At 34.7% G+C, this 6,277-nt stretch overlaps 1 pseudogene; it reads left to right on the top strand.

Moving 5' to 3' along the window:
• The first annotated feature begins 730 nt into the window (after positions 1 to 730).
• LOC149536579 (G-type lectin S-receptor-like serine/threonine-protein kinase At2g19130 pseudogene) lies at positions 731 to 3,443 on the top strand (annotated as a pseudogene).
• Positions 3,444 to 6,277: the final 2,834 nt, after the last annotated feature.

The raw sequence follows: 6,277 nt of genomic DNA, 5'->3' as shown, positions 1-6,277 counted from the left end.
GCATTAGACAGGGAGACCCCTCTCCCCTCTCTTTTCATCATTATGGCTGAAGCCTTTGGGAGATCTTTCGCCAAGGTTGTGATGACCAAGAGAAACTACGAGACACCCCTTTCTGGCGTGCAGGAGCAAATCTATGAAGTCTGAACACGTGCAGTAGTGCCGCAGAAGTCAATATGTTCGGCAGAGAACAATTGATGTCCATACCCACCCTAATGTCAGTGGTTGAGGGTAATGGTGAATGCATGCTGAATGGTTCCGATTTACTGAACGGTTGTCCAACCTTCTCCAAGAATTTCGACCATTGATTGTAAAAACCAGGCCCTGCACTTCATATGGGGAACGCCTACAGCGTAACTATTCATTGAAAGTGAAAATTTTCCAAAACTGCGACCGTAATTATTCATTGAAAGACCTGAAAGCGGTCTAATGTGCTGTAAAATCTTTTATTTATTTGATTCCCTGTCGAGGGAGACCACTAGTGTCATATCTACGCTCTAAAAATCTTCTTGTTTTATTTGTTTCCTCGTACTCTCCTGGTCGAACCGGTGACTTATTGACTTTAAACATAATCGACGTTGTAGAGTTATCATCTTCCCGCACTTCAATACTAAAATGTTATAGAATCCTGTTATAGTGGACTAGGAGCATCTTATACGAAGGAGGACTATCATTCTCTAAATTCGGAAGAAAACGGAAAAAAGTTATCGCGTAATGTAGATTTTAGTCCGGCGGTATCTAATTTTCATGTAGTGGAATGTTTGGAATTATTGGCTATTGACTACAGGCAGTGAAATTTCTAAACTTCCGTGGGATTGCCTGGACCGCGTCCGCCATGTTACTCATTTGGTAACCTGCTTATTTTCTTTTTAAATTCGTTACAATTGTCAAGAGAGATACGAACGCCGTGGTTATTGAAATGGGGAAGAAGTATTTTTTCATAGCAATTACTGTAATTATTGCAGAGCATTACTACAGTTCAGTAGCACGGGAGTATGGTGTAGATACACTTCCACGGGGGGCTTCGCTCACTGGAAATCACACCCTAATCTCCCAGAATGGCAAGTTTGAATTGGGATTTTTCAGTCCCAATGGAACAAACAATCGGTATATTGGCATCTGGTATGCCCCCATCTCTCAGAAGGTCATTGTTTGGGTGGCTAACAGAGATAATCCTGTCGTTAAAAAGCCTGGAGTTCTGGAATTTTCAAGGGATGGTCATCTGAGATTGGTCGATAGAAATGGCCAGTCAGTTTGGCCAACTAATATTGGCGAGAGAGGATCACGAGCAGTGCTAATGGGGTCTGGCAATTTCATAATCCTCGACGCTCACAACGAGTCTGCAGTTGTTTGGGAGAGTTTCAGAGATCGAACAGATACATTGTTGCCTGTCATGAGTGTGTGGAAAGGCATGACGCTGACTTCCTGGAGGAGTTCTTCAGATCCTGCGAGTGGGCTCTTCTCTTTGAGAATGGACTCGGCTCCAGGAAGCACGGAGTTATTCATGTTTTTTAACAATACATTTCCATATTGGTCGAGTGGAGAATGTCTTGGAGAGCTTGGGCAAAACTATTTCACTAAGATTCCCCAATTAGAAGCTCAGAAGAAAGTTCACACGTCCTGTGTGAGGCTTTCTCCTTCGAAGATATACATTCATTTTGGCCTAAGTCCAATAGATCATATGATCATGGGGCGGATCCTGCTTAACCAGATGGGAGAATTTGAACTTTACTACTTGATGGATGATGGTAGATGGAGTCTAAGGTGGTCGACATACAGAGGTCAATGCAGTGATTTCGAAATCTGCGGGGCGTATGGACTGTGCAATGCGAATGACGTGTGTAGTTGTGTTCAGGGCTTCACTCCCAAGCATGACTCTCAAGGTCGTTGGTGGTCAACGGGGTGTGCTCGGCGAAAACCTTTGCAGTGCTCTCACACGACGGGCACAACGGACGACTTCTTAGAAGCCAAGAACCAATATTTGCCCGAAACGGAAGCTGTCTTCATCAACAACGAGCCAACAGAGCAAGGCTGCCGCGCAGCTTGTCTCAGCAATTGCTCCTGCACAGCCTTTGCTTTCGCTAATTCTGGTCCACCTGTCTGCAGAGTCTGGTTTGGGGATTTATTGGGAATGAGCGTTTCGCCAAAGAGCCAATCGGTTTTCATTAGGCTGGCGGCTTCTGAGCTGCAGCATTCGACATCAGACCGAAGGGTGAAAGTCCCTTGGCTTACTATTGTACTTCCTACCGCCGCAGCCATTTGTGTTGTTTCAGCTTCTGTCTTCGCCGCATTTAGTCTGCGGCGAAGACTGCTGAAGGAGAACGTGGAAGAGGAAGTACCAATGTCGCTCAGAAAGTTCAGTTACAAAGAGCTGCGGATTGCAACGGAGAATTTCAAGCATAAGCTGGGTAGCGGAGCATTTGGTTCTGTGTTCAAAGGAAAACTGGCAGACAACACGCCTATTGCAGTTAAGAGATTGGAGGGTTCCACGCAAGCAGAGAAGCAATTCCGTGCAGAAATTGTTACCACTGGCAGAATACAGCATGTTAATTTGGTCCGACTGTGGGGATTCTGCGTAGAACGTTCACGAAGGTTACTGGTGTATGCCTACATGCCCAATGGCTCTTTAAACTCTTTCCTCTTCTCTAAGCCGGAAGATGTGGAGAAGGTGTTGGACTGGAAGACTCGATTTCAGATCGCCCTAGGCACCGCTCGAGGATTACTTTACCTACATGAGGAATGCAGGGATCGCATCATTCACTGCGATATCAAGCCCGAAAACATTCTTCTTGACGGCAACTTCAACCCAAAGGTGGGAGATTTTGGGTTAGCGAAGCTAATTGGTAGAGATTTCAGCCGCGTATTGACCACCACAAGAGGAACCCGAGGGTACTTAGCTCCTGAGTGGATCTCTGGCCTTCCTATCACTTCGAAAGTGGATGTCTATAGTTTGGGCATGACGTTGCTGGAAATTATATCTGGCCCAAGAAATTTAGATTTAAAGGTCGAGGAGAGTAGGCTATACTTTCCTACCTGGGCTTCATCTCAAATCCAGAAGGGAAACATAAGAGATGTTGTGGATGCAAGGATAGCAAGCGAGGCAAATATTGAAGAAGTTACAAGAGTTGCTGTAGTGGCTGGGCTGTGCATTCAAGATGATGAGAATATGAGGCCGAGAATGGGGGAAGTGGTGAATATATTGGAAGGCACAGTTGAGACTCCTGTGCCCCAGATTCCGAGGTCTCTACAGGTCCTATTAGATCAGGGGCACTACGGTGCAACATATTTGCACCGGACCGGTCCCTTCCTGCCCTGCCCGAATGCCCTACGTTCAGCATGCACGGCCTACAGCCGTACTTACTGACAAAAAAAACGTAACCCAAGGAGGTTTTCTAAAAGATTTTTAGGTGTATTTGAAATCAATTATAAACCGCGTTTTACATGCATTTGTTCGGCAATGAAAGCTTATAATATTTTATAAGTTGAGTAGGTTTTTTTTGCTGAGAAGATAAAAAAATTTGTTGCTCAACCTATGCGTTAAATGGGCGATTTATTTTAGACTTTCTGGACAAACATATTTGAGTTTTTTTATTCATTTTTTCTATTATGTCAATTTCATAAATTTTAATAAAAAAACTTTTATTATATTTTATATTTTGAAGTGTTATTATTATTATTAGTAAATTGTAAGTATTATTATCAATGCAAAATTATTAGTTTTATTTAATCTTATTTATTTATTTCATTTTATAGTACTTATGACTATTTTATATTGTTATTATGAAAATATTGTGTTCATCTATTTGTTTCAATTTTTTTTAATCAAAGAAAACACTAAATTTATAAAATTAAAAAAGTATTATATCAATACATATCAATTCAATATAATTTAATTTTGAAAAAAAATTATGATCTAAAGATTTACTCACTATTATCAACCTTGGCATTCCAAAAATCAAATTACTTTCAAGGTCTAGAATGAAATATATTAGTGTGATTTAATTTGTTTCTTACCATATATCACCTAAAAACTTCCAAAAAAAAAAAAAATTATAATTGAAAATGTAATAGAATGACTCTTAATTAAGATTCACCAAATTGAAACAAATCAGAATTCAAAATAATATGTCTTCAATTCGTTCGTTGTCATGTTGTGTAATCCCAATTGACCATGTTGAACTTTTTTAATCAATATTTTTAATTTTTTAATATTACATTCTTACAGGTATCATATAATAAAATATAAAAATTAATTAAAAATTGAACACAATCTCATCTAAAACTCTATTAAATATCATTCAAAATGTTATAAATTAACTAAAATTCCTTAGAATAAACATTTGCACATCAAATATCATATTACATGCATAAATCTTGATAATTAAAATAGACTTTTACACAATATTGTATAACTTATTCAACGCTATTAAATAGTATTTAAATTGTTTTAAATTATTGATCTTAAGAGTAACAAGTGTACATCGAATAAATTTATTGTAATTATTAAATTATAAATTTTATTGTAATTATTAAATTATACTATACAAAATATAAAAATATAATATATTTCATTAGATTATATCAATATTTTAGTGAAAAAATATTTTCAAAATTTAACATAGTAAAATTTAAATAACATATTTAATGGAAAAAAATATTTTTGAAATTTAACATAGTAAATTTTTTTACTAAAAATAATAATTTTTACTTGCATGTTTTAATAATTTTTATTATTTTATTGATTGCATAATAATTAAATAATAGTACAAAACTAAAATTCAATAATAAACTTTATTATTATAATTTTAAAAAACTGTTATAATTGGGTTACGTTTTTTGTCAGCAAGTACGGCTGTAGGCCGTGCATGCTGAACGTAGGGCATTCGGGCAGGGCAGGAAGGGGCCGGCCCGGTGCAAATATGTTGCACCGTAGCCGGTGCCTTAGATCAGGTAGATGACCACGAGAACACCAGTTGCTACGGTGAACCTCCATCCATATCAGGTTGCTCCGTACTAGAAAAATAGTAGCCTATCTTAAGGATAAAGTCGAACTTGTTGCCGTGTTTTGTAGTCAATGTGTTAAAGAGTATTAAGGGGAGAGAGGCATGATGACATCAATATAGAGATAAACAATATGCATATGGACAACCAAGTAAAAGTAATACAAAGGGTGTGAAATAGAGTTATGTAAAAAATTATCGTTCAAGTTAGATATATGTGTGTTAACAATCATTTAAACAAACATTGATATTTCTATAATATGGTTGTTGTTTTTTCTTTTTCTTTTTTATTTTTTCATCTAAATGATAATATGGTAGAGGAAATTCATATTAGAATAGGGTAACAAACACAATGTATTGAAAAGCATCATAAATTATAAGGAGTTAAAACTACTCATAGTAGAAATCAATGATTTGAATTGCACAAATCAAAGTTTTGAAATGTCAAATAAGAAGAAGAAATCCAGGTAAGAAGAAGAAAATAAATAAGACAGTGTGAAAAAACTAATAAATTACAAGAAGTTAAAAACTCTTCAGAGTAGAGATCAATCATGTGTTGAGAAATCAATATTTTGAAATGTGAGATTGACCCTTGAAAAATATGTTAAAACAATACAACCAACCAACTTATTCTTACTTGAGATCTCTTAAGGAGCATGTGAAAATCACTAAAATTTATGACTCTCCATTCAGTTCATCCATGAGAATATATATATATATATATATGTATGTATGTACATAGATATATATATATATATATATATATATATATATATATATATGTATGTACATATATATATACATACATATATATATATATATATGTGTGTGTGTGTGTGTGTGTACATATATATATATATATATATATATGTACATATATATATATATATATATATATATATCTATGTACATATATATATATATCTATATATATCTATGTACATATATATATATATATCTATGTACATAGATATATATATATGTACATAGATATATATATCTATGTACATATATATATATATATATATATATATATATATATACATACATGTATATATGTACATATATATATATATATATATATATATACATACATGTATATATGTACATATATATATATATATATATATATATATACATATATATATATATGTATATACATATATACATATATATATACATGTATGTATGTATATATATGTATGTATGTATATATATATATACATACATACATACATATATATATATATATATATACATACATACATGTATATATATGT

This window comes from Cupressus sempervirens, chromosome 10 (assembly GCF_028749045.1).
Source record: "Cupressus sempervirens isolate cs-2001-9-10 chromosome 10, ASM2874904v1, whole genome shotgun sequence".
NCBI lineage: Eukaryota > Viridiplantae > Streptophyta > Pinopsida > Cupressales > Cupressaceae > Cupressus > Cupressus sempervirens.
Note: the sequence above shows the minus strand (reverse complement) of the source record. Positions and strands in the feature narration are given on the sequence as shown.